Source organism: Cibotium barometz, chromosome 34 (genome assembly GCF_041138505.1).
Source record: "Cibotium barometz isolate CiBa-2024 chromosome 34, ASM4113850v1, whole genome shotgun sequence".
NCBI lineage: Eukaryota > Viridiplantae > Streptophyta > Polypodiopsida > Cyatheales > Cibotiaceae > Cibotium > Cibotium barometz.
In genome coordinates, this window is record NC_141079.1 from 50,100,113 (window position 1) to 50,127,934 (window position 27,822).

Consider the following 27,822-nt stretch of genomic DNA (forward strand, 5'->3'; position numbering starts at 1 on the left):
CTCCTTTGTAATTGGAACCAAATCTCAAATGAAAATGCAACTTCTCAAATCACAATGCAATACTCTTTGTATCCCACAATGTCATGAAAGATCATATGCACTCTTTGTCCATCAAAGCATTTGCAATATCCACACAATATGACGGAAAAGGGGCCCCATTGCCCAAATGCATCCACAAAGTCGATGGTGAGGATTGTTGAGGACGCACGTTGAAGCTTGCCGATCTCCCGGCCAAGCTCTTCTCACCCCTTCACCGAGTTTTCCTCCAAGGTGAAGGTTGAGGCCATTTCTTCACACCGGTGTACCTAATCTCCCTTTGTACCGCTTTACCAAGCAATCACGGCACAAAGAGTTCAAGCCATTCTCCCCTTGGCCTCTCCAACCAATGCCAAGGTACCCTCACACATTGCTAGATTCTATAGAAACTTGAAGTGGTAGCAATGGTGAGTGTAGGTACAAAATGATGTGGATAATATCAAATGATAGAACAAGTTTGTTGGCTTACAAGTATTGAGCATGACTCATGCCCTTTTACAATTTAGAACTCATCAATAAAGCATGGACTCACGCCTCAATCCATCATCCAAAAGCTCCAACACAAACCAACAATTCACAATGCCCTCACCATGGCATTTGCATAAGCATTTGTTAACCACAATCAAGGCATTTGCAATTGCATTTCAACAATCCCTTTCACATAAGCCTTATGCACACGCTCTATGCAATTACGCTCTATGCATAAGCCTTATGCACACGCTCTATGCATAAGCCATATGCACACGCTCTATGCATAAGCCTTATGCATAAGCTCTATGCATAAGTCTTATGCATAAGCCATATGCATAAGTCTTATGCGTACGCTCTATGCATAAGCCATATGCATAAGTCTTATGCATACGCTCTATGCATAAGTCTTATGCATACGCTCTATGCAAGACTTATGCATAAGCTCTATGCATAAGCTCTATGCTATATGCCTTATGCTCTATGCTAACCCTTAATCCCATCACCCAATGGTGTAATAAACATGATCTTGTTTTACATGGATAATAGATCTTACCTTGATAACATATATAAACTCTATGAATAAAGAGAATACCTTATGCATAGAAAAACAGAGCATAAGACTTATATGTTATATGTATAAGAGAGTAAAAACATTCAAAAAGCTTTCAACAAGAAGGCTACGCAAGCTCTATGTACAATGTCCATGCAAGCTTTCAAGAAACCTATGCATAGAGATTTTATAAGCTTGTAAGAAACCCATGCATAGAGATTTTATAAGCTTGCAAACTCTATGCATAAAGCCTATGCATAGAGCTTATGCATAGAGATTTCACAAGCTCACAAGCTCTATGAATAGAGCTTATGCATAACGCTTGCAAGAAGGCTATGCATAGAGATTGCAAGCTTATTATAGGTTTTATGCATAGATATTAAATTAATCCTATGTGTAAGCTTACAAGAACCCAAAACTAACCCTAAACCATAAAACAGGGATGCAATAATTCATAGAAAATAGCATAAACAAGAAAAATCGAAAGAGGATCTACCTCTTTTTTGCAAAGCTGAAGGAGAGGATTGGTGAAAGATTGGTGAGGTGAAAGAGCTGCAAAACAAAATATTAAACAAACTAATTAGTAAATTAAACACAAGAAAAAGAACTAATACAAAACCCTAAAATCTCTATGCATGCATTAGGAGATCTATGCATACATAGAGAGCTCTCAACATGCATAGAGAGCCAAAAAAACACAAAACCCTAAACGTCCTAATTCTTAAATTAAAAAGTAAAAGCAATTGCAAGAACATATTAGGAGAAGGAGAAGAGGAGAAAAGAAGAAAGAAGGAGAAAAGAGGAGAGAGGAAAAAAGAGGAGAGAGAGAGAAAGAGAAGAGGGAGAGAAAGAGACCTTCTTGGCTTGTTCTTACGCTTCCTCTGCGAAAAAACCAGAAAATAGGCTCTCGGCTGTGAAAAACTTACGAGCGCCGGTATATGCTACGGAATATGCGTCGGAATATACGTCGGTATATACTACGGAATGTGCGCCGGTATAAACGTCGTGCATCGGTATAGGCGTCGGTATACGCGACGGGACACGAAAATTTAAAAAAACCCCGCCATGCTTGTCTCCTCCAACATTACGACGGACATACCGACGTTCGACATTTGCGTCGGTATTTTAGCGTCAGTATGCCTTCAAGCTCTTGTAGTGCTTCACACTCAAGAAACTTATATGCAAATTAGGAGAACCTTGCGGTGTATGTGACACATTGGCACACACGAGTGGATTGGGTTCAATTCCCAACAAGACCATACTTGCAAACATGATGTTAACAACAAACTTTTTGAGTTTTTGCACTTAAATTTACAAATGAATTTCTACCTTGAAGTTGTAAAATTTAGACACTTTTGTATCAAATTAGTGTAGCTTGATTATTTTTTGTTGTGGAAGTATGTTTAGCATTAATCTTTCAAAGATTAACACTAATCTATGATAAGACCTTGCATTTACATAGATCTTAAAAAATTTAACAATTTTTACACACTTTCTTGCTAAAAAACTGCATCATTTCATTGCTCTTGTAATTCACTACTCTTGAAGCTTTCACAATTTCTTTGCAATTGTTATGCAATCTTTGTTAAAAGTTGTAAAGATTCACTTAATCTTTCACTAAGCATCTCTATCTTTCAATTCGTTACTTGTTGAGCAAGCCATAATTAAAAAATAATGAAGAAACATGAAATGAAGTTAAAGTTTGTGCACTTATTCCAAGATTTGTTGAAAACTTCATTAATCTTGAATGCACTAAAATCTGCATTGAGATCTATTCAAAACTCAATGGATCTGCACTCAGCATTGAGATCTATTCAAAACTCAATGAATCTGCGCTTAGTACCAGCTCTCTACAATTCTACAAGTAATCAAAGAAATCTGCACAACAATCTAAATATTTTGCACAGTAACCTGAGGACTTTGTATAACAATCTGATCACTGCACAAGAATCTTGATTTTTTTTTCTACGCAGCAATCAAGAATTATTCCAAAAATGTGAAGAACTCAAAGAATCTTGAAATTGATAAGAGAAAACTAGGATTTGTGTGAAGATTTGATAAAAATAAACTATGATTTATGCAAAAATTCTCTAAATTTTAAAAAAAATTAAGTATATTTTAAAGACATCAAAAAATGCAAAGAATCAAGAAAATATATTTTAAAAATTGTGAAGATTTCTAATCCGAGAATGATCAACACTAATCATGATCAATAAATTGCATTTAAAAAATTAAATTAATAGTAATTCAAAAATGATTATCACTAATCATGATCAAAAAATGCATTCTAAAAATTATATTAAGAATAATCTAAAATGATTATCATCTAATCACTCCTTAAAACAAAGATCTAAGCCAAGGGCTCTGATACCACTTTAAAAAAGAGACCCACTCATTATCTGGAGTAGACAACAAGAGTGTAAGTCTCCATCCTAGATCTCATATGAAAGAAGCTCACCGTGAAAGCTTGGAGATAAGCTCCAAGAAGACAAGATGTCATATCATAATAGATGTATCAAAAAAGTACAATGTCCATGAACCCTATGCCTCCTATAATCCAAGGTCCCAAAAGTTCATGTAAATGACCTTGCCCAAGTGCCTAGGTCCCATCCCCCATGTGCATGTGCATACTTAATCTACTTTGTTACAAGGATTACCAAACACTTTCTTAGTAGAAGCAATAAGCACAACAGTTAACATTCTCAATCGAAGCTACAAAGGCACTTAAGAATGTCACATCGCAAGTTGTCTACTTTAGTAAAAAACCTACAATGTTTCATTTTAGAGGATTTTGTTGTGAATGCTATGTACATATACTAGATACATCCAAGAGAAGCTTGACACTAAAAGTCAAAAGTATATCTTTCTTGGATATAGTTAAGAGTCAAAGGCTTATCATCTTTATGATCTAAAGGTAAAAAAGATAATCACCAACTAAGATGTGGTGTTTGTGAAGCAACCACATTCTTAGTAGAAGCAATTAGCACAAAAGTTAACATTCTCAATCAAAGCTACAAAGACACTTAAGAATGTCACACCACAAGTGGTCGACTTCAATAAAATACCTACAATGTTTCATTTTAGAGGATTTGGTTGTGAATGCTATGTACATATACTAGATACATCCAAGAGAAGCTTGACACCAAAAGTAAAAAGTATATCTTTCTTGGATATAGTTAAGAGTCAAAGGCTTATCATCTTTATGATCTAAAGGTGAAAAAGATAATCACCAACTAAGATGTGGTGTTTGTGAAACAACCACATTCAATGGAAGAGACAAGTCCATCCTCTACCCCATCAACAAAAAACCATCCACCATAAGTCAACCAAACATAAAAGTAATTTGTATCAAATGGGTTTGGAAAGCTAAGTTTAAGGCTCATGGCTCACTTGAAAAATACAAAGCTAGGTTAGTTACACTGACATTTTCACTCGGGGGGGTCACTCGTATAAATATGTAAGTATCACGTGGGTTCAACAGAAGGACATTTTAAATATTTAAAACTTACAGAAATATATTTACAAAGGGGATTTATTTATTGTATTTTAAAAAAATTACAGATTTGAATAGGAAAGGATACATTATATTCACTAAAAAATTCACAGATAAGGGACTTTTTAAATAGGCCTTGAACGCACGTGATATAGAGGATTTACATATAGTGACCCCCCCGAGCATTTTCACAAGTGGAGGGTTCTGACTTGGATGAAATTTTTCCTCCCATAACTCCATTATAAGTTTTAGGGTGGTACTTGCCTCGTGGCTTTTTTTTGTCAATAATTGGTCGAATTTTCCTGTGAATTAAATCAAACTTTTTGAATGGACAATATGTATATGTAACGTTGCCATTTTGAGATGCCTTGCTTTTATAAGTTGAAGATAGCATTATAAAGGCTAAATCAAGCCACGAGGATAGCATCACAAGACAAACCAATTTTTTAAAAATGGGTTTATTAGAAATGTGTTCTTGATTCAAACCTTATAATGAAGAAATGACCCAACAAACAATGAAATATTAGGCCGTGAGTTTGGGATTACAAATTTAGGTCTTATGCATTTTTATTTGAAGATGACATACCTAGATCTTATATATTTCTGTCAAACTTAACTTTCATAAATTGAAGAAACTACACTCATAACATTATTCCTTAAGCATTTTAATGGTAATTTTGGATCAAGCATGACATTATATTGAGATATGTTGTGTTTAATAGCAATATCTCCACATATGAAAGCAAAGTGAATTTGATTTTGAGACTTCCACAATTCATAAATTTCAAGGCAGTACAGAGTTTTATGAAGCATATCAAATACTACAGTGTTCATAGTACTCAATGTTGAGATTGCAAGGCCATTGTATCAACTACTTGTGGTCTTCGAATGGGCAAAATGTTAGCGATATGATAAAGTTAACTAGGCTATCGAAGATGCACCAAAATTGACATTCCCTAATTGGTGCATAATCTTCCATATACATATGGATGCATCAAATTTCACTATCGTCTGTGCACTGACATAACCAAAGAGTTACAAATCAAGCTACCCTATTTGTTTAGCTTGTAGTCAACTCAATGACGTGGAAATTAATTACACTACCATACAAAGAGAATGAAGAATTATCCATGTAATATGCAATCAAAAAGTATAGAAACTATCTCTTAGCCAATAAATTTAAATCCTTAGTGGATCACCACGACTTGTTAATAAACCCACTATTATAAGAAGGGTCATTTACCACAAGTTCAATTAAGCCTGCCATATGAACTGACAACAATCTTCCAAATGCATGCTTCGGTCTCTTTAAGATGAACATGTGCCTAGGCGGAGCAATGAAATCTTATAATGTTGAGATATCGAGCTCGTCTAGTGAGGCGGTGGACACTGATGACCCGCCTAGGGGATAGGTCCCACACTTACACCACTAGCATGGTTGGTGAGATCTTGGGTGATATGCGGCCAGTGGGATGACAGGCTGTGTGGCAGCCATTCTAGAGACTGGCATAGTTATAGCGCCAGCTCATTTAGTCGGGTTCACACTATAGAGAACCCATGTATGTATTGGTTGAGTACCTTTCATATTATTGTGTACTCTTATCTTGTATATGGTGTGTTGAGTGTTGAGTAGAGAAGAAGAAGATTTCAGCCTCTCACCTCGTGTGTTCTCTATTAGGGTTTTGTGAGTGTGTGTGTGTGTGCTTGCAAGAGCTCAAGCTCTCTTCCCCCCTGCATCTTTACATGGTATCAGAGCCTGGTTCGTGCTAAGGGCTGAGCTGTAAGCAAGAGAACCACAGGAAGCGGTATGAGGGTAAGAGCTTCAACTACTCTTCCCTATTTGTGTTGGTGACTACACCCTTGTCGGGAGCTCTACGGGAGGCACCGGCAATGATCTCTGATTGAGGAGCTTTCTTCGCGGGAGTAAAGCTATAGGGCAACTATACTGTCCTATCGGACAAAAAATTTCTAAGCCGAAAACGCGTTTCGGGCGCGTCTGGGCCTCCGTTTTTCAGAAAGCAGGCGATTTCGAGCACTGCGGGTAAGTCATCGATTCTCTGCAGAACTCTGTTTTAAGAACTGCAGGAAGATAGATTGACTGTGCAGACACTGTGGGTGCTGCAAAGAGGTCTACAGTTGCCATTGGGTCTATGTATACACATTGAAGTCACTGCTTGTGACATTTGAGAGTACTACAGTACCGCTGCAGAAAATACAGCAATTTGTGCAGAAAAACCAGAGTGCAGTTTCTGGTAAAATTGTGTGTTTGGCAAGATGTCAAATGATGGGATAACTCAAATTGTGGCTGAGAAGCTTGATAAGAATAACTTCCATGCTTGGAGGTTCAGGTTGACGAATTTCCTGATGGGAAAAGGCTATTGGGACTACATAGAAGGTGAGCATGAAGAGGCATCGACTGCTGCAAATGTGAAAGAGTTTAAAGATTGGAACCAAGGAGCCAGGAAGGTTATGTATTGGCTTTCCATTAGTATACAGGACACCATGATTGGGCACATTCAGGATGCCAAGTCCCCCAAGGAGGCGTGGGACACCTTGGTAAAGCTCTATGAAACAAATACCAAGGCACATAAGATACAGTTGAAGAATGAACTTCATACTGTGGAGAAAAAGAGCATGTCTGTGAATGACTATGCACTGAAGATAAAGGGTATTGTGGAATCCCTTGCATCTATTGGTGTGTCAGTAGATGATGATGACAAGGTGGAAGTCTGTCTACGTGGTCTCGGGCCACAATACAAGGCGTTCAAGACGTCCATTCAGACTCGGGAAAACATTCCCAACTTTACAGATTTGGTATCTATGCTGATTATCGAAGAGAAGAGCTTGGGTGAAGACCAACAGTCTTTACAAAGCAAAAACAGTTCATAGAAGAGCTTGGGGAAGAGGACGAGGTAGCGGAGGCCATGCACGCGGTCAAGGAGGTGGCCGAACAGGTAATCAGAATTATGGCCAGCAGCAGCAACAACAACAACAGTCCCAGAATCAACAACAACAACAACACGCAGGTGGAAGAGGCAAATTCAGAGGCAGGGGGAGTCAAAGAGGCCGTGGAAATTGGCAATGTAAGATTCCTCCCTAGCCTTCGAGGTATACAGGAGTAAGAATCTCCCTTCTGATCTTATAATTATTCCCTCTCTAAAATAAAAGAAAGATTCTGTTTAAAAAAAGGAAGACCCTCTCCCTAGAATACTTCTCAGGAGTCACGCCTATTTTAAGGATTCAGAACAATGAGTTCAGAAGTGAAAATCGGTGTTTTGGATACCAAGGTTTTGGTTTTCATTCGAGTACGGCCCAAAAGAATTCTTTATCTCTTGGGGAGTATAAGAAGTTATCCCCAGATATTGTGAGCCTTATATCTGAATTCAATGAAAGTAGGTGACTTAGCCTACAAGCTTCTTTTACCTCCTCATCTCAAGTTCTTAATGTATTTCATAGAAATATGTGCCAAACTCAAATCATGGAAAGATGGTAAAACTTCAGTGGCAAGTTACCGTTGGCTTCTAAGTTACGCTAGCTCCTTCCTTTATATAAGTCGTAACTTTTACTTATCGCTCACAATAATCTTACTTCCATCGATCTCCCTTCTTCTTAATCTCCTTCATGGCTTGGCAACAGGAATTAGTTTTATCCATGATGATTTCTCACCTTCAAGATGCAAGTGAGTCTGTGAAGAAAGATTTTATAGAACAGTATGAGCGCTCACTTTTTCCTCACTTGGGAACGTCTGTAGCTCAGACCAAATGGCGGACCTATCAAGACATAACTAGGGTAACACCCTGGGGTTAGCAGCACTTTCGTAACAATGTCCACTTGGCCATGGTTATTGAAGCCTTGGGTTTGGGTCCCCGATACTACTGCGTCATGAGATCAAGACATCTTGGGTTTTCTGAGCGGGTCTTCTTACTGGCGTGTTTTCTTCCTCATCAGAAGATATGCCTTTACCCCATTTTTGGCTTGCCTCTCAGAGTTCCTTTTGTTAAAAAACTATGAATAATATTAAAAATATGAGATATTTTGGGTATCCAAAAATGAGTAAATGCTCACATAAGATGAAGAGTTGAAAATGTACAAGGTTTATTAATAAAAAACTATGAGCAATATTAAAAATATGAGATATTTTGGGTATCCAAAAATGAGTAAATGCTCACACAAGATGAAGAGTTGAAAATGTACAAGGTTTATTAGTAAAAAAAACTATGAGCAATATTAAAAATATGAGATATTTTGGGTATAATGATTCCATTTTGACACATATGTAAGGAAGGGGAATTCTTTGAAGGAGGTGCATATTTCACATGCTTGAATGAGTTTTAAACTCTAAAATAATGTGATATTTTTATCTCTCTTCTCTCTTGAACCAAACCAAATCAAAATGAAACCAAACCGAATCAAAAAGTAACCAAACTAGGTCCAAATCTAGTCCAAATTCAACCAAACTGAATTTGGAAAATTCTAGAATTCAGTTAGAGCTTCCCTCTCCTATAAATAGAACATGAGTCCTTTGAAAAAAGGGAAGAATTTGACTATACTAGAGTTATGCTGAAATAATGCTAGTTTCTACTATTCTCTAAAATTCTCTCCAAATTGAAGAAATTGGAACTTCCCTCTTTCTTCAATCCCCATTGGTGGCTCCATCAATATACTTAACCAATTGATTGGTTGGGGGCCTCTACCGTGAACAAAGAATCAAGCAATTTGTAAGGTAAATGGTGAATTTTGATCTTTTCTATAATTTCTCAATGCTTCTCTCTTCTCAACCCCTCTCAAGCTTGAGAAGCTTAATTGGAATGGTTTTTGAATGCTATTGAAGTTAATTGATGAATGATAGTGAAGAGTTACATAAATTGATGAATGCTATTGAAGTTAATTGATTAATGATAGTTAAGAATTACATAAGTTTCCATTTATGCTTAATTCAAATGGTTTTTATGTAATTTCTCTCTCTCACTCAAGAAATGGTCATACTCATGATCCATTCTCAATCCAAATGAAGCTTTTCATAAAGCTTTTCCTTAATCCAAGATTAATCTATGCTTGAGGTCAAATTAATGGCTTTTTTCTATGTTTTTAGTTTATGTATTTCATGAATATTGATGATTCAATCCATTAGGGATTAATGATCCAATTAGGTATCATTCTAATTATTTCCTTAAAGATAAGCTTTATCCCTTAGAAAAATTGAGATTTATCAGTCTCAGCAGGCGGAGCTATGGCAAATTTTTTATAAAAATTACTCATAAAATAATTTCATTCAAAGCATAAAAAGAGGACTCCCTACCATATTCTAGGAATTATCATCCTAGATTAATTGAAAGATATTCATTGTAATCCTAGAGAAATTGATTTTTATATTATGCATAATTGAATTTCATGCATAGAGGTATGCATAATTAAATTTTTATATTATGCATAATTGAATTTCATGCATAGAGGTATGCATAAGAGATGAATATTTTATTATAAAAGTGTTACTTTTAGCATAATTGAAATTCATGCATAGAGGTATGCATAAGAGATGAATATTTTATTATAAAAGTGTTACTTTTAGTATAATTAAAATTCATGCATAGAGGTATGCAAAAGAGATGAATATTCTATTATAAAAGTGTTACTTTTAGCATAATTGAAATTCATGCATAGAGGTATGCATAAGAGATGAATATTTTATTATAAAAGTGTTACTTTTAGCATAATTGAATTTCATGCATAGAGGTATGCATAAGAGATGATTATTTTATTATAAAAGTGTTACTTTTAGCATAATTGAATTTCATGCATAGAGGTATGCATAAAAGATATGGGAAGTGATAAGATATGATAAGATGCATATGAGATGAGTTAGGATGTGATAAGATGAGTTAAGAAGTGATAGGATGTGTATGGGATGAGGTAAGAAGTGTATGTGATGGGATAAGATGTATATGGGTTGTGATAGGGTGAGAATATGAATGTGAATGTGGATGGGTATGTATGGATGTATGCATGTAGATGTGGATGCATGAATGTGGATGTATGGATGTGAATGTGGATGTGGATGTGGATGCATGGATGTAAATGTGGATGTGGATGCATGGATGTAAATGTGGATGTGTATGTATGGATGTATGCATGTACATGTGGATGCATGAATGTGGATGTATGGATGTGAATGAGGATGTGAATGAGGATGTGGATGTGGATGTATGTATGTATGTGGATGTGGATGTATGAATGAGGACGTGATAATGGATGTATGCATGTGGATGTGGATATGGATGTGTATGTATGAATGTGGATATGGGATGTGAATGTATAAATGAGGATGTGAAAATGGAGATAAGCATGTAGATGTGGATGTATGGATGTGAATATGCATGTAGATGTGGATGCATGAATGTGGATGTATGGATGTGAATGAGGATGTGGATGTGGATGCATGGATGTAAATGTGGATGTGGATGCATGGATGTAAATGTGGATGTGTATGTATGGATGTATGCATGTAGATGTGGATGCATGAATGTGGATATATGGATGTGAATGAGGATATAGATGTGGATGCACGGATGTGAATGTGCATGTAGATATGGATGTATAGATGTGAATGGGAATGTGGATGTGGATGTATGTATGTAGATGTGGATGTATGGATGTGAATGTGCATGTAGATATGGATGTATAGATGTGAATGGGAATGTGGATGTGGATGTATGTATGTATGTATGTGGATGTGAATGGGAATGTGGATGTGGTGTATGTATATATGTGGATGTGGATGTATGAATGAGGACGTGATAATGGATGTATGCATGTGGATGTGGATATGGATGTGTATGTATGAATGTGGATATGGGATGTGGATGTATAAATGAGGATGTGAAAATGGAGATAAGCATGTAGATGTGGATGTATGGATGTGAATGTGGATGTGGATGTGGATGTATGGATGTGGATATGGATGTGAATATATGATATGTGATGTGAAGGAATCTGAAGTGAAGAGATGGAAAATGAGGTGATTGGATAAGTACACATATAAATGGAATGTGGATTAATGAGGGATAATATGGAAAAATGAGAGTTAATATAGAAACTGTATTTGTAAACTGTTTGTAAATGCTGTTTGTAAATGGCTGTTTTATGTCAAGAATGATGGGGAAGCATTTTGACCGTCTTGTGATTAAGGTCGTGGAGACCTAACTGATAAAGTTGCAACTGCTGACGGAGAGTCAATGGAGGACGTCTCGCGTAGCAAGGTCGGCCGAGGTCTTGACCAGCCTCGGTTCGATTAAAATGGTGAGCTTCCGGTATGGTGGATGAGGGACCAAGGAAGCGGCCTATGAGTGAAGCGCTAGGTCACCTGCGAAGGATCCTAGAGAGTGCTGACCATACGGTGCTCGGGCTCTGGGTCGCCTAGGATACCCACGCGTGCGTCGAGGAAGATATTGGAACAAGGAGTAAGAGTTGTTTTTCTGAAACCGGGCATGGATCTGGTTGATTGACCTTGCTGGTCCTCAATGGATGAGTCCATGGCTCTTTTTATGGATATGTTGATTGATCTTGCTGATCTTCAACGAGAGTCCATCTTGATTTTTATAAGTGATTATATTGCCGAGTATTATGGGCTAGGAACTATTGAAAAGGCCCCTGAGTGGACAGGTGGTGAGCGTTCTAGTTGCCAATGATGCCATAGATACTCTGATGAAGGAATGATGGGAAATTTGAGAATCAACTGGATAATTTGGAAGACTGTGATCAGTGGTACTATGGTTTCATTAAAGCATTGTTTTAAAGTTAGCTGATGCTAAGAAAAAGGGCAATTTCATATTGGGTGTGTAAGTGGTGTGCCTAATTTTATGTTTGCATGAACTTCCGGCTAGGGGGCCTTGGAACTCTTTTCCTTGGTACCCGGGACAAAACCTAACCAAATTCCAAATTGGATCCCATCACTACAGTGGTTGGGCGGTTGGCTAACCCATGGGATCGGATGGGGTTAGGCTGGACTGATGGATCCGTAAATCGAGACTCAATTTTTATTATTACGATAGATAAAGTAAATCCCGGATAGTAATTGTTCTATGGATAGGAATCAACGGCTGTGCCTCTTGATGGGGAAAAAAGCGTTGATTCCAATGATCCAAGTGCAAGTTTCTTCCTTGATCCGAATGAGTACCTTTATAGGTGCAATCGGATCAGCTTGTTCAGTAATGGTCTTGACTACGTTAGAGTAAAAAGTTATCCTGGTGGAATCGCCCGTGCTTTCCGGATAAGGGAAGTTTTTCCGAGTCCGATTTTGGAAAAATCGACGGATTAGTCTCTTGTCTGGATATCCGTGGTGGACGAGCCCCGAATGTGGGACCCCTGTCCCGCGCGAGAAGTGTTACTTCCACTGCTAGTACCCCGAATCTGTTGCTCGGTGGGAAGGGGGATCTCACAGTTGGTATCAGAGCCTTTGGTTAATAAAGATCAACTGAGAAGACAAATATATCAAAAATTTATCAAGAAACACAAAAATTTATCAAGAAACACAAAAAGGTTGTAATTGTGTGATATAATTCATACAATTTGATATTCAAACTGAAATTTGTAATTTGGTAATTGGGTCTTCAGATGGAAGTACCGCAATTATATTGAATCCCTGACTTGCTTGAGGCCTAGACATGATGGTATTTACCTTATAATTCCAAGGGCCATGACTACCCGTATATACCGAGAGTATAACTGCAGCTCTTTACTGATAGTATATACGAGTAAATCTAAGACTTGAAATTATAAGTGTTAATGCTATCCAGATGATGATTTCGAATGTGGTTGCTATGATTTTTAATTCTGTTTTTGAGAATTGATGAATTGATTTAGATTCTGATTGAAAAATGGTGATTTTTGAAATTTAGTTGAAATATAATAACCTGAGCGAAACCATAGTCAGGATGAATGGGACGAGTCCCTGTGATGATATTCATAACTAGAATGATGATAATGAATTCAGCAAATCACTATGAGATTAGTGGATTGTGCTGTTAGATTACTACTGTTAACACTTGACCGGTAGATCAAGTTAAGGGATGACAAATTGAGAACTTACTTGACTGAAATTCACATGGAGGAATGTTCAGAAGGAAATTTTTCGATCTAATGGACCATTATCATGTTAAAAATATGAATGATATGATCTGAATGAATTGTTATTTAATGATGAGTTCTATATAAGGGATATTTATCCCAGTATTCTGTTATTTAATGATGAGTTCTATATAAGGGATATTTATCCCAGTATTCTGTTGGGTTGACTAGAATATAAGGAACCCTAGAATAAATTTGGATCTTAAGAAAAAGAATTGTCCTCTACCTTGCGAGATAAGGACATCTCGCACTTTTTAAGTGGGGTAGAATGTAAGATTCCTCCCCAGCCTTCGAGGTATACAGGAGTAAGAATCTCCCTTCTGATCTTATAATTATTCCCTCTCTAAAATAAAAGAAAGATTTTGTTTAAAAAAGGGAAGACCCTCTCCCTAGAATACTTCTCAGGAGTCACGCCTATTTTAAGGATTCAGAACAATGAGTTCAGAAGTGAAAATCGGTGTTTTGGATACCAAGGTTTTGGTTTTCATTCGAGTACGGCCCAAAAGAATTCTTTATCTCTTGGGGAGTATAAGAAGTTATCCCCAGATATTGTGAGCCTTATATCTGAATTCAATGAAAGTAGGTGACTTAGCTTACAAGCTTCTTTTACCTCCTCATCTCAAGTTCTTAATGTATTTCATAGAAATATGTGCCAAACCCAAATCATGGAAAGATGGTAAAACTTCAGTGGCAAGTTACCGTTGGCTTCTAAGTTACGTTAGCTCCTTCCTTTATATCAGTCGTAACTCGCTCACAATAATCTTACTTCCATTGATCTCCCTTCTTCTTAATCTCCTTCATGGCTTGGCAACAGGAATTAGTTTTATCCATGATGATTTCTCACCTTCAAGACGCAAGTGAGTCTGTGAAGAAAGATTTTATAGAACAGTATGAGCGCTCACTTTTTCCTCACTTGGGAACGTCTGTAGCTCAGACCAAATGGCGGACCTATCAAGACATAACTAGGGTAACACCTTGGGGTTAGCAGCACTTTCGTAACAATGTCCGCTTGGCCATGGTTATTGAAGCCTTGGGTTTGGGTCCCCGATACTACTACGTCATGAGATCAAGACATCTTGGGTTTTCTGAGCGGGTCTTCTTACTGGCGTGTTTTCTTCCTCATCACAAGATATGCCTTTACCCCGTTTTTGGCTTGCCTCTCAGAGTTCCTTTTGTTAAAAAACTATGAACAATATTAAAAATATGAGATATTTTGGGTGTCCAAAAATGAGTAAATGCTCACATAAGATGAAGAGTTGAAAATGTACAAGGTTTATTAGTAAAAAACTATGAGCAATATTAAAAATATGAGATATTTTGGGTATCCAAAAATGAGTAAATGCTCACACAAGATGAAGAGTTGAAAATGTACAAGGTTTATTAGTAAAAAAAACTATGAGCAATATTAAAAATATGAGATATTTTGGGTATAATGAAGGCCTCTGATGTGGGCAAGACCACGGTGCCTCCTAGCATGTCCAATCTCCATCCTCTCGCGGAAATGAGATCCATCAGGTCTCTGAAGCATAACATGATCTCATCAGTAATCGATGGATCAAGAACAAGCACAAGGACCTGAGGGACACCATCAAGAGTGACGGTAACGACCGCGGAAGCTGAGGGGGGAGAGAGCTCGGGAGGAGGATCGCTACCTCTAGAACCTAGCCAAAGGATGCTCCTATGGAAGCTAAAAGCTTCCAATAGGACCGAGGAAGAGCAGGGAACCGTAGTGAGACCAAGGTAAGGCGCTGATCCTCCACCACTGGATCAAAGCCTACCTGGTACTGAAAGAAGAAAATCTTCCTAGGACTAAGAGGAAAGGGGATGCTAGCCAAAGCCTGAGAAGTATCTTCTGAAGAATGAAAGTCCACCTGGAAGAAGCCTCGACCAAGTAAACGAGTATCTTGAAAGTGCACAATCAGCTCCGAAGGGAGAGCTGCTAGAAGCCATTCATGGGCCTGTGTGAACGAGAGGGGTGGGAACCATAAACTCTCACAACAAGGGTAGTCTGGACCTCAAGGACAATGTCGTGCTGCTGACGAAAGGTGAGCTCGTCTTGTGAAAAATTGATGATTCTCTCGGCCAGTGGGGGTGATGAGAGATTGGCCGCGAGACAGAAAAAGCCATAAGACCAATCAAGAAAAGTGGGCGGCCGACTTGAATCCAGATAAAATAGCTACTGGGAAAACAGGAGCAGAGGAAGGGGGCAAAGGCGGGGAGCAGCTGGGGAAACAAGGGCAAAGGGGCAGGCTTGGGCAGCAGAGGGGCAGGTGGGGAATGAAGAAGGCAGGGGGCGGGCAACAAAGGGGGAGGCAGGGAATGAAGAAGGCAGGGGGCGGGTAGCAAAGGGGGAGGCAGGGAATGAAGAAGGCAGGGGGCGGGTAGCAAAGGGGGAGGCGGGGTAGCAAAAGGGGCTGTGGGGGTAGAAAAAGGGGCATGCGAAGGCAGGCGGGGGGCAGCAGAGGGGCTGGCACGGGGGCAGTTGAAGGGCAAGCAGGGGCTGAAGAAAGGCTAACAAAGGGCAGGCGAGGACTGAGGAAAGGCTAACCGAAGGCTGCAGAGGGACAAGCGAGGGGTTGCAAAAGGGCAGGCGAAGCTAGCAATAGGGCAGGTGAAGGCAGCAGAGGCAGCAGGCGGGAGCAGCAAAGGAGCAAGCGGGGGCAACAGAGGGCAAGCGGGGGCAGCAGCACCACAAAATAATATTTTTATTTAGTAAATATTAAAAATTACTTTAAAAAATTCCAAATATTGGATTAAGAAAGAAAAAATAGCATCAATTAACTAGAGATTGCTCTGATACCACTGTTAAAACCCTAAGATCTCTCTAGATAATTGTTATGCATAAACACGCATAAATCAGGCATCAACTCATCCACCCGACCACCCTCGAGCCCAAGGGATGCACACATGAATTATAATGAAGTACATTATACCTTTACCTTGATGTCCCATACCATCAAGAGGTATGACTCCAATCCAGCAGCAAGTGTGAAATGGTAGGTGAGTAGTTACAATCCTCTACACAAGAGAACATAACATAACCTAGCCCAGCCTCAAGATAACATCCCTTGAGTGTGCCCCATGCCCCTATTATATAGGAGGGCCCTCAAGTGACTCTTGACTCTCCATTTCCCATGTGTGACCCTTGGATGCCTAACCCTAACCTCAACTCTTAAGGTTATTCCTAACCCATGCTCCACTAGAGCTTGTTCCTATGCTTACAAGCCTAATGTGGTTTAGCCTCCTAGTATATGTACATATAATGTGAATATAGCACTCCCTCTAAATTCTTGATTCAATGTAGCACTAATCCTAACTGTTTTTGGTTCCTGATCATCCCCTAGACTCACCTCCTCAAGCTCATCTTCCTATACCGTGATATTTCTTTTCTTGAGCTCAGCTTCTTCCTGTTTTAGAGCCACCATAGCTTTTTCCTATTCTTCATGTAGCTTTTCCACATCATCCTAAGTGTCCTCTTTCTCCTCACACTTGCTTTCATTATTGACTATTACCAGTACTGAATATTGCTTCTTCTCATCATATTTGGGCAAAACCTCATGATTGAGGCTTAATACTCCTTTAAGCTTGAAATTAAAAGCCTTAATCACCATTGCCAACAATTTGGAGGTTTTCTTTCAACAATGGTGAGTCTTTTCTCTTAGATGGCTTCAATCTTGCCAAGCTATGGAGATATAGACAAATATTTGTGGTTGGTTTGCATTTTTTATACTTAGTGTTGAAATGCTTGAGGATCTTTCCATTCTTGCTTAAGAATGCAACACTCTTAATGTCACTCATTGACATCACATAGTCTTGGACATTCTTTGAAGGTTACATATAGCCTAGAGTGTATTATGCAAGGCCAAGAGACTCATTGATGATATGTGAATGCATTTTGATGCATTGGTGCATCTTGGTGAAATTGGAATGAATTGATTGGTATTGAAGGCATGAATCAACAGTTGTAATGGCACATGGTATGATTATGTGAATGCCTAATACACATGTACATGGAGGTGTTGATTACCCATGTTTTTGACATGCCTATGTAAGGGGCATACATGTGTTTTGATTGATACTTTTGAAACTATATGGTGTTGTGGAAGACATTGGACATGATAAGATTGACATTATGATATTGTGCATGAGTTCATGCAGAATATTGTAAGTCATCCTACCTACATCTTTGAAGTTCAAATCACACCTATCACATCACTTTGTACCCCACATTCTATTCCTAGAATCTTGATGTGTGAGAGGGTACCTTGGAATTTGGTTAGAGAGGCCAAGGGAGCATGGTTTGAATCTTCCTTGTCACCATGAGTGTCGTGTGGTAAAGTGGTAAGGAAAAGTATTAGGTACATTGGATGTGAAGAGATGGTCCCAACTTGTGCCTAGTTTTGACTTAGGTACGAGGGTGGGAAGTGCTTGGCCGGGAGATCGGCAAGCATCAACGCGCTACATCAACAACAAGTGGATTGATTCTGGCATCAATAACATTCTACCTTCAGCATTGCATTTAAGAAATTGCATGGGCAAATGCAATTATGTCACATGACAAAGAGAGAATGGACAATGGCAGTCGCATTGCATGAGCCTATGTGATTGGATAAATGATGCGTTTGTTTGGATGCCAAGTGATGTAAATTTGTTGATGGGGTATTGGCAAGAGTTGTTGTGAATGTTGGAGATTACATTGCGGACATATCTTTATTGAGATTTGACCCAAAATACAAAGAAGATGCTGCCCGATTTTTCCCAAAAGCCTTCAGAGAAGCTGATCAAGAAAATCACTAACCATTAATTGGTGATTAAGAGTCTCCATTCGGCAATCGCACATCTTGGAAGAGCCATTTGGAAGCTACAAAGAGAGTTATTGATCTTTTGAATTGGACACCCGTAGGGCACCCAAATTAGGGTTTAGTAAAAAAATGAAAAACCCTAATTCATTGATAGAACCTTAGGGTTATCAAAAAGGTGTTTAGAGTTATTCATAATACTCCTTAGGGCTATCTAATGAGCCAAGAACCACTCTATTCTGACATCGTTTGATGGGTCAAACTAGCAAGTTGACTTTTTCACAAAAAGTCAATTCAATCTTGACTGAAATTTGACTTGGTCAAATCACTTAGAGTATAGTTGATATATCCCTAGTGCTATCCAAAAAGCCAAGAAGTACTTTATTTGGATCCATATTTTGTGTTTTAGGACCATTTTCCCATTCTATGTAATGTGGTAAAAACCCTACAATACAGAATATTAGGGTTATTCAAAAATCCTTTGTTCTTGCATATTTGCATTCTACGTCACAAGATATTTTAATGGAGCCATAGATCATCAAATTTTGACACCATTTGGGCCTTCTACAAGCCATTTTCCATTTCTAGCCATTATGCTAAGTGGGTGTCCATTCAAGCTAGTGATGGAACTTCAATTCAAGCAAGCGACGGAACTTCAAGCGATAAGAGAAGATAGGGGAATGGTGAATGAGGATAGTGATGGAAAGGATTTTGAGGACATGCAAGCAAGATGTAATGTTGTTTCCAAGCAACCTTCTTTAAGCATATATGGTGTACAAGGACAAGGCTTCTCTCAAGCAAGGCCAATCGGAGCTTCTCCATTTTCGAAGGTAATGGATGGAAATGCTTATCAAAGGTCTTTATCAATTGAGACTCAAGACAAAGAAAAATATGCTTTTGAAGACATAAGGATTATATAACATTATGATGCAAAATCAAGACTTAGATTTGCCATGATGCGCGTACTTTTGCATACAAGGTTGTTGGAATCAATGAAAGTGCAAGCTTTTCTTGATTATATGGTAGCTACTCAAGTGAGTAGTTTATGGATCAAAAGAGGAGAGCCGCACAAATATTATTTGAATTTGATGGTGGCAAAGGAGTCACTTGCATGAGACTCAAGGATTGGATTCATAATTGGGATGCTTATTTTCATGCCTTTCCTTGTAATGAGCTTATCAAAGTGAAGAAAGTGACTTCTCATTTCAAAGGGAGAGCTACAGCTTGGTGGTTGAAAGAAATACACATCTATGATTGGGATTAGCATAATTTGGCATGTGATGTTGTGCAATACTTTACGACCACGCAAGAGCAAAATTGCTTTAGAGATAGATGCATGGTATTCTCACATGAGGAGACTCTATCTAGCTATATGGAGAAATATTGGTACCTTTCCTTCTTCATTCCCAACATCAAAGAGAAGGAAAGCATAGAGAGTTTTGTACAAAGATTGGACAAAGATTTTATGTAAGTATCTCAAAGTATTTTGCAAATTGATGAGGATATTGGTGTAGATGAGATCATGGTGTTGATGGGACTTGTCCACATTCATGCCCAAAGGGTCAATCACAAGCGCAAGTTTGTTGAGCTAAGCAAGACATAAATTATTCAATTGGTGGTTTCATGTTTTAATGGGAAGGAATGCTTCAGCTCATGCTGAAAGATTTGCATATCAAGATTGATAAAAGAGGTTACCCACTCACTCAATCTTTTGGTCATCGCATAAAGTATGACTATGCAAGTCTTTATGCACACATTGTGGGTGTTGAAGTGGACGAGACACTTGCTGTAATTTATGGACAGCAAGTACATGAGGAGATCTTTCTGCCAACTTTCTCTCAACAAGACATCACCGATGTGTTCATGTGGCCAATGGGAATACACAAGTTGAAAATGGGAATGCTTGGATTACTTACATAAGTGCTTTAAGTTTTCAGCTTATGATATGATGCCATGAGATCATAAAGAATTGATCATTGAGGATATTTTGGATGTGCATGCAATTGTGTTTGACACAAGGGATGATGATTCATGTGATGATGTACATGCCTATGAGGATGCATTTGACATATTCCATGCACATGTGGATGAAGATTATACATATGGTGAAGACATATACATTGTTAATCATGGTGACATTAGGAATCTTGATGATGATGCCTATGCAAGTGTTGATGATTCATCTACCATCATTATTTGTGATGAAGAGAGCATCTATGTTGATGTGGATGATGGTAGTATGCATACACATGCTACATATGATGAGGATGAGTTTTATGATGCTAGTGAGCATGTGCATGACATTATCGATGTGGAAGACATTATCGATGTGGATGACATTATCAATGTGGAAGACATTATCGATGTGGATGACATTGATGATATGGATGACACCGATAATGATAGAGGATTTCACACAGAGTCGATTGAAGTCTTTTTTGATGTCATAAAGGACCCTGAATGATGCGCCAAAGAGACAACAACTTTGCCCAGTAATTGAGATCAAAAAATGATCTGAGAATGGAGCTATCTCCTTCACTTATGCAATCCACGCTCAGTGGAGTGACACTAAATTAGTTGATTGTTTTCTCCCTCGCTTTTACTCAATAGAACCCTTTCTTCTTTCCCTTCTCTCTCTCACTCCAAAATGCTTGCTCTTACTCAAAGAGTTGCAAACATAGATCTCACTCACACTGAGTGTGAATGAGAAGAAGGTACAAGGGGCGATGTACAAAGCAAGGTTCACATAGAATCTCACAAAGGGATTTGAATGTTGGCTTTCTTAATGCTCCAAAAAAACCACTCAATTGAAGCAAAAATAGCCCTCAAATGCAACAATGAGTCACTCACAAAGAATACCACTCAATGTTAATAGAGAATGCTACCCACAATCACAAAGATGTATCTATCAATTCATGAAAGATTACACTCTCATGGAAAGGAGCTCTGATACCATGTGGTGGGTTAACAAATGAAAGACCATGAATTAAATGATAAACATGAATACCACAAAGATTACCTTGATGCAATGAGGAGATAAGCTCATGCCCATAAAGCATCCACCAAGTTATATTACCAACATATGGTAGCTTGCACAAAGCACTTACACAAGAGATTCTCTCTACATATCCAAAGAGTGTAGGACCTTATTTATATAGAGAACAAAGGGAAAAACATGGGAGGTTCCTAGATCGGCTCCACCATACTGTAATTATCTCACCAGTATCACCATAAAGTCCTACATTAAGGGAACCACCTACCATGCTTACACTTGTAAACCATGGTAATAAGAGACCAAATGACCTTAGAATGTCTATTCCTAAGGTGCACACAATATCTATCCACTAAGGACTAATGCTAATTGATACTAGATCACACAAATCTCAACACAAATCCAAATCCAGTCCCATTGGTCCTGAGTTGATCTGTAAGTGGGTTCCACCCTGCTGATCAAAGCCCTAAACAAGAACCTTTTGATCATCAGTGGGAGCGCGAAAGCATGTGAGGTTGTTGGGTGATGGCCTCTATAACACCACCAGAGTAGGCACATAAGAAGAAAATGTAAAGGGATCAGAACTAGGGGACACTAAGATCCTGATTCCCAACTCCAAGGGAACCAATCAACTCTAGACCTATCCTTAGCCCTTTAGCTGACACAATCAGACAACTCCACACCTTCCAATCTGACCCAGTTGACTCCTCCAAATGTCCTCCCAAGTCATATTTGACCTCCAACACCTCTGATCTTCCACCTCCAAGCCTCAACTGACCTCAACTCATAACCAGCTCACCAGAATCCTCCCCACCTGACACACAGCTGACTATAAACCGATTTAGAATGCTGACACTAGACCCAAGCTGAAATGAGTCCTCTAGACTCTCCTATTGTCCTCTAGCATCATTTAACCTAAAATCCGGCTAATCCTCTACTGACCTTCTATTGACTCCTACTTGATTGAATTAGAATGAAAATTGACTCAGCTAACAAAAACAAGCTCGGTTGATTTAGCTGAATCAGATTTCCTTTCTTATGTGTCCTCTAACATTCTCAGTCCCTCAAAACACTCAAACCTCACAAGGATCCAGCACTATGGACACTCAGCTGACTCACAATTGACATTGAAACACCATTCAGACCACAAACCTGCTTGAGTGCTGATTGCACATGGCTGACCAAAATCACTATCAGACCTGACTCAAAAACACAACCCTTTGACCCAGATAAGGCAATCCTAGCCTTCTACACCTTCAGCTGATCATACCTGATGCTCAACTTACCTCATCTGACTTTGAACCTTTTCATCTGATTCTGATTGAGTCTACATTGACTCATTATCGACTCACCAAACACCAGATTGACACATACAGATATTTCAACTACTATTATAGGTTTGCCACATTTTAAAGTGGATGAAATGCAAAGAGTATGTGAAGCATGCCAATTGGGCAAGCATGCTAAGCATGCATTTTGCATGATAAGCATATACGTCAAAGACCTTTGGATGTGATGCATTCTAATGTTTGGGTGTATCATAACAAAGATGGCATCAATTAGAAGATTTATTATGTATCTTTCATTGATGTCCACACTAGGAAAGTGTGGGTGTATTATTTTATGAAAGATAAAAGTGAACTATTTACTCAATTTTTGAGAGCTTTAATGCTATGATAGAGAAAGATAAATGCATTCAAATAAAATGCCTAAGGTTAGACGGACGTGGAGGAAAATATTTCTCCAATGAATTCACTGACTATTTAAGAGACAATGGGATAAAGAGGAAGTTTTGTGCAACTGCAATAAAATGGGGTGACAGACGTTTCTCATCAATGTATCCCAATTCATTGACTATTTGAGAGAGCATGTGATAAAGAGGAAGTTTCATGCACCTACAGTAAAATGGGGTTACATTGATGAATGAGAAAGGGATAAGAGAAAGCGATGCCTCATTTGTGAGACCCCCGCCCCCTCTGCAGTGCCCCCTCCGAGGGCGCTGGCGGCGGAAGCACTGTCAATCTCTCGCGCGGGGCAGGGATCCACACTCGGGGCCTCTCCCACGGATATCCGGACAAGAGACTAGTCCGGCAGTTCCTCCAAAACCAAACCCGTGAAAACTTTCCTCGCTCGAAAGGCACGATCAATTCCGCCAGGAAAAATCATCTAACGGGAGAATTAATCTAACGAGTCAAAGTCTTAACTATTCAAATTGATCCGACCGAACCTAAAGTCACTTGGTCAAATCAAAGAAGAGACTTGCACTTGGTCCATAGAATCACCACTTTTTTCCTCCTTTAACGAGGCACAGCCGCCGACCGCTGATTCCCTGCCACAGAACAAGGGTCTTCCTAGGATTGAATCTAACTAACGTAACTGATTGTAACTTAATTGTATCGCCCGATCTAGCCTAACCCCAACCGGCCCATGGGTAAGCCCGACCACTGTAATAGTGGGATTCCTTTATAAAAATTTGGTTATGTTTTTGCCCGGGTACAGAGGAAAAGAGTTCCTAGGCCCCCTAGCTGGCGTTTCATGCAAAAATTAAGGTAGGCATACCACGTACACACCCAATATGAAATTGCCATTATAACAGATTCGGCTGTCTTTAAAACAATCTTTTAATGAAAATCATAGTATTACTGATCATAGTCCTCCAAAAATATTGAGTCCATTGTATTACAAAATATATCATCTGGACTCTCCGTTGAAGACCAGCTGGCCAACCAACGAGATCCAATATCAAAATTTGATTCACAAAAGTCATTCTTTTTAGTCCACCCGAATCTTCCTCGATGCACGCATGGGTGTCCTAGCAACTGTGAGCCTGTGCATCCCCTGGTCAAAACCCTCTAGGATCCTACTTAGGTGTCCTAGCACTTCACTCAAGGACTACTTCGTCGGTCCTTGCCCATCATACCGGAAATGCACCATTTTAACCATACCGAGGCTAGTCAAGACCTCGGTAGGCTACGAGCAACGTCCCTCGACGACTCCCCGCCAACTGTTGTTGTTGTAACGAGCATCTTCTTAGTTAAACACATACCAAATGCTTCCTCCAGCATTCTGGCATAAAACAGTCCTTTAAAAGAAAACAGAGGTTTTATGCAAGTAAAATTCCCGGTTTGAAATTGGTTCCACAAAACCCTTTTTCTTTAATCCATAATTTCATAATGATGAGAATGATTGATCTCTCATCAGGGTAATCTACCCATCAGTTGACTGACTGTCCAACTATATTCTTGGTGAATTCGGTCAAGAGAAAACTAGGTTAATTCAACGGTGGTCTATTCTTTGTATTAAGAATTGGAATTGGTCACGAAGTTTTTGCTTGATTTAGATCAAGAGATGGACAAGTAGTTTACTAACCGTCCCTCTCATAGTCGTGGTCAACCAAAATCATTCGGTTTAGTTCTAACAAGGATTTTCGTCTGATAAACATCTACTGAACTTCTAACCGTAAGAAAATTTCATCTTTATGAATTTCATTCCTTCCTAACCATAATAGATTAAGAATTGGTTCTATATGAGAATATCAGATTTTGATGAAAATACTCTCCTTCCATTTAATCTAATTTTGGTTAAATATCAATTTGGTGATTTAACCACATAAAATATCTAAAGATATTCTTTCTACCAGTTTAATTTATTAACCCTAATTCTCTAGGTGGAATTATGGTAAAAATTCCTTCTTTGTCACCAAAATTTAATTCAAATCTTTCTCTACTTAAATACCATGAAAATTCTTCTTTTAACTAATTACAAATATCCAAATAATCTTAAAATTCCTCTTTTTCTCATTTAATGATTGGATTCCAATTGTCATGGGAATTCCTCTTTTATCATAAAATAAATTTATCTAAAATTTCTCTTTAAATTAAATAAAAATATTCTTTATTTCAATTATACTAAGAATTCCACTTTTACTATTTAAATGATTAAATCCCAAATGTCATGGGAATTCCTCTTTTATCATTTAAATTTTCTCATGCATAAAATAAAATTTATCTAAAACTCCTCTTTAAATTTAAATAAAAATATCCATTAATTCATCATGCCAAGAATTCCACTTTACCATTTAAATGATTGAATTTCAAATTTCATGGGAATTTCTCTTTTATCATTTAAGTTTTCTCATGCATAAAAATAAATTTATCTAAAATTTATCTTTAAATTTAAATAAAAATATCCATTAATTCAATTATGCCAAGAATTCCACTTTTACCATTTAAATGATTGAATTTCAAATTTCATGGAAATTCCATTTTTTTATAGAAATTTTCTCATGCATAAAAATCAATTTATCTAAAATTCATCTTTAAATTAAAATTAAAACATTAATTATTTTAATATATCAAATTTTCTCTCTTTCCATTTAATTACATGGATCTCCATTATCATGGGAATTCCTCTTTTTGCATAAAAATAAAAATACCAAAAAATCCTTCTTTTCTTTAATTAATTATTTATGCATAAATCCTAAAAAGTAGTTTTCCGTGAATGTGATGAAAATCATTCTTTTAGCATAAGATGACCAATCCTAGAATATGGTAGGAAGTCCTCTTTTCACATTATGCATAAAAATGAACTATGTATTAATTTCTAAAAATTTTACCGTAGCTTTGCTGGTGCTATTACTGATAATTTTGAATATTTCTAGAAAGAATAAGACTTTGCAATACAATTATTATAGAATAACTATCCTTAGACTTAAATCCAATTTATGGAATTAAATCATAAGTTTACCATAATTTTATTAGCATAAAAGCATAAAAAAGCCATTTTCTTAACCTCTAGCTTAACGAGCATAGACTTTGATTTTTGAATTGAGAATTTATCAATGAGAAGAATCCATTTGAATAAAGAATTAGTCATAGGAATGACTATTCTTTTGAGAGAGAGAGAGATATACATAAAAAGCATCCTAATTAAGCATAAAGAATCGACTTAGTTTTAAGGAAGCACAAGAAGTAGAACGACAGTTAAAGGAATACCTTTAAAGTGGATTCATTCGACCAAGCGCTTCACCTTGGGCTTCACTAATTCTATTTGTGAAAAAAAAAATAGATCTATGTGACTATGCATAGACTACCGTGGTTTGAATCAAATCACGATTAAGAATAAGTATTGTGACATGAAAATTTGATATCTTTCATTTTCAATTTTGTGCATATTTTGATGGTTTCTCAATGGTAATAAGGTGGAAGCTTGTCCAAGAAGATTGAGGCACCCACAATGGAATAACGGCGTGGTGATACGGTGGCTTGGCGGCTACCCTGATAACAACATTCTATCTTCAAATATAATGGTTTTACTTGATTTAGGGTGCACACATTGTAAATGCCACAAGTATGCTTGATAAATACTTTGGTATGGTAGATAGGCTAGTGATGTGGAAAATAAAAGTGGGCCTTCATGCTCACATGGATTTTAATTGTATTATTAATATGGTATTCACCCATAAGGCTACAAGTTGGGGAGTGTGGAAGGCATGTGGAGGAGTGTGTGTAGGTGCATAATTGGAAAAGATTCTTCTAGAATGCCTACATGGAAGAGGAGAATTCTGCCATGTGTAAGTGGGATCTCCACCTACATGCCACTTAGACTTGGCTATTATCTCATCACACTTTCAAAGTCAAAAAGTCTTCAATTTTATAATCAATAGAAGACTTAGCCTAAGAGGACAATTGATGGTGACATCTACCCTTATGTCACTGAAAGGTTGAAGATTTTTATATTGTAATTTGTAACAATGGAAGAGAGGGTGATTCTCCACCTATAAAAGGAGCCCTCCTCTCCCTTTCAAATCAATGAATGAAGCCTCCTCAATTGAGCATTTTGTGTCATTGCCATTCTCTTATCTTTCAAACCCTTATTCAAATACTCTCTTTACATGTGAATATCTCATTTAGCATTAGCTTCTCATGCTTAACCTAATTTTGGACCTCTAAAAACTTTCAAAACGGACAACCGAGCGAAAAGTTATGAGCATTTTACTACAAGACTATAAAACTGTCAAAATTCGCCTAAAAGTTAGCAACTTTGGGAGAAATTCTGATCATCAATGAAGTAAAGGATTAAGAAATTAGTTACATGAGTGGAAAGATCATATAAAGAGCTTCCTAGTCATATGATCAATTTTAAAAACCAATACCCGAGTGATGAGTAATTACCGGTTGAAATTTGGGTATTGGACCACAAAAACTGCACTTCTCTCTCTTTGCATGAAACCTCAATTTTCACATAGCCTCTTGCTTCTAATCTCCTTCATGATTCAAGCTAGAGGGTAAGGGTTAACATTTCTCAGTGGACAATCATAAAGATTTACCTATGGTCTCCAAAGTCTTTCCACATGCTC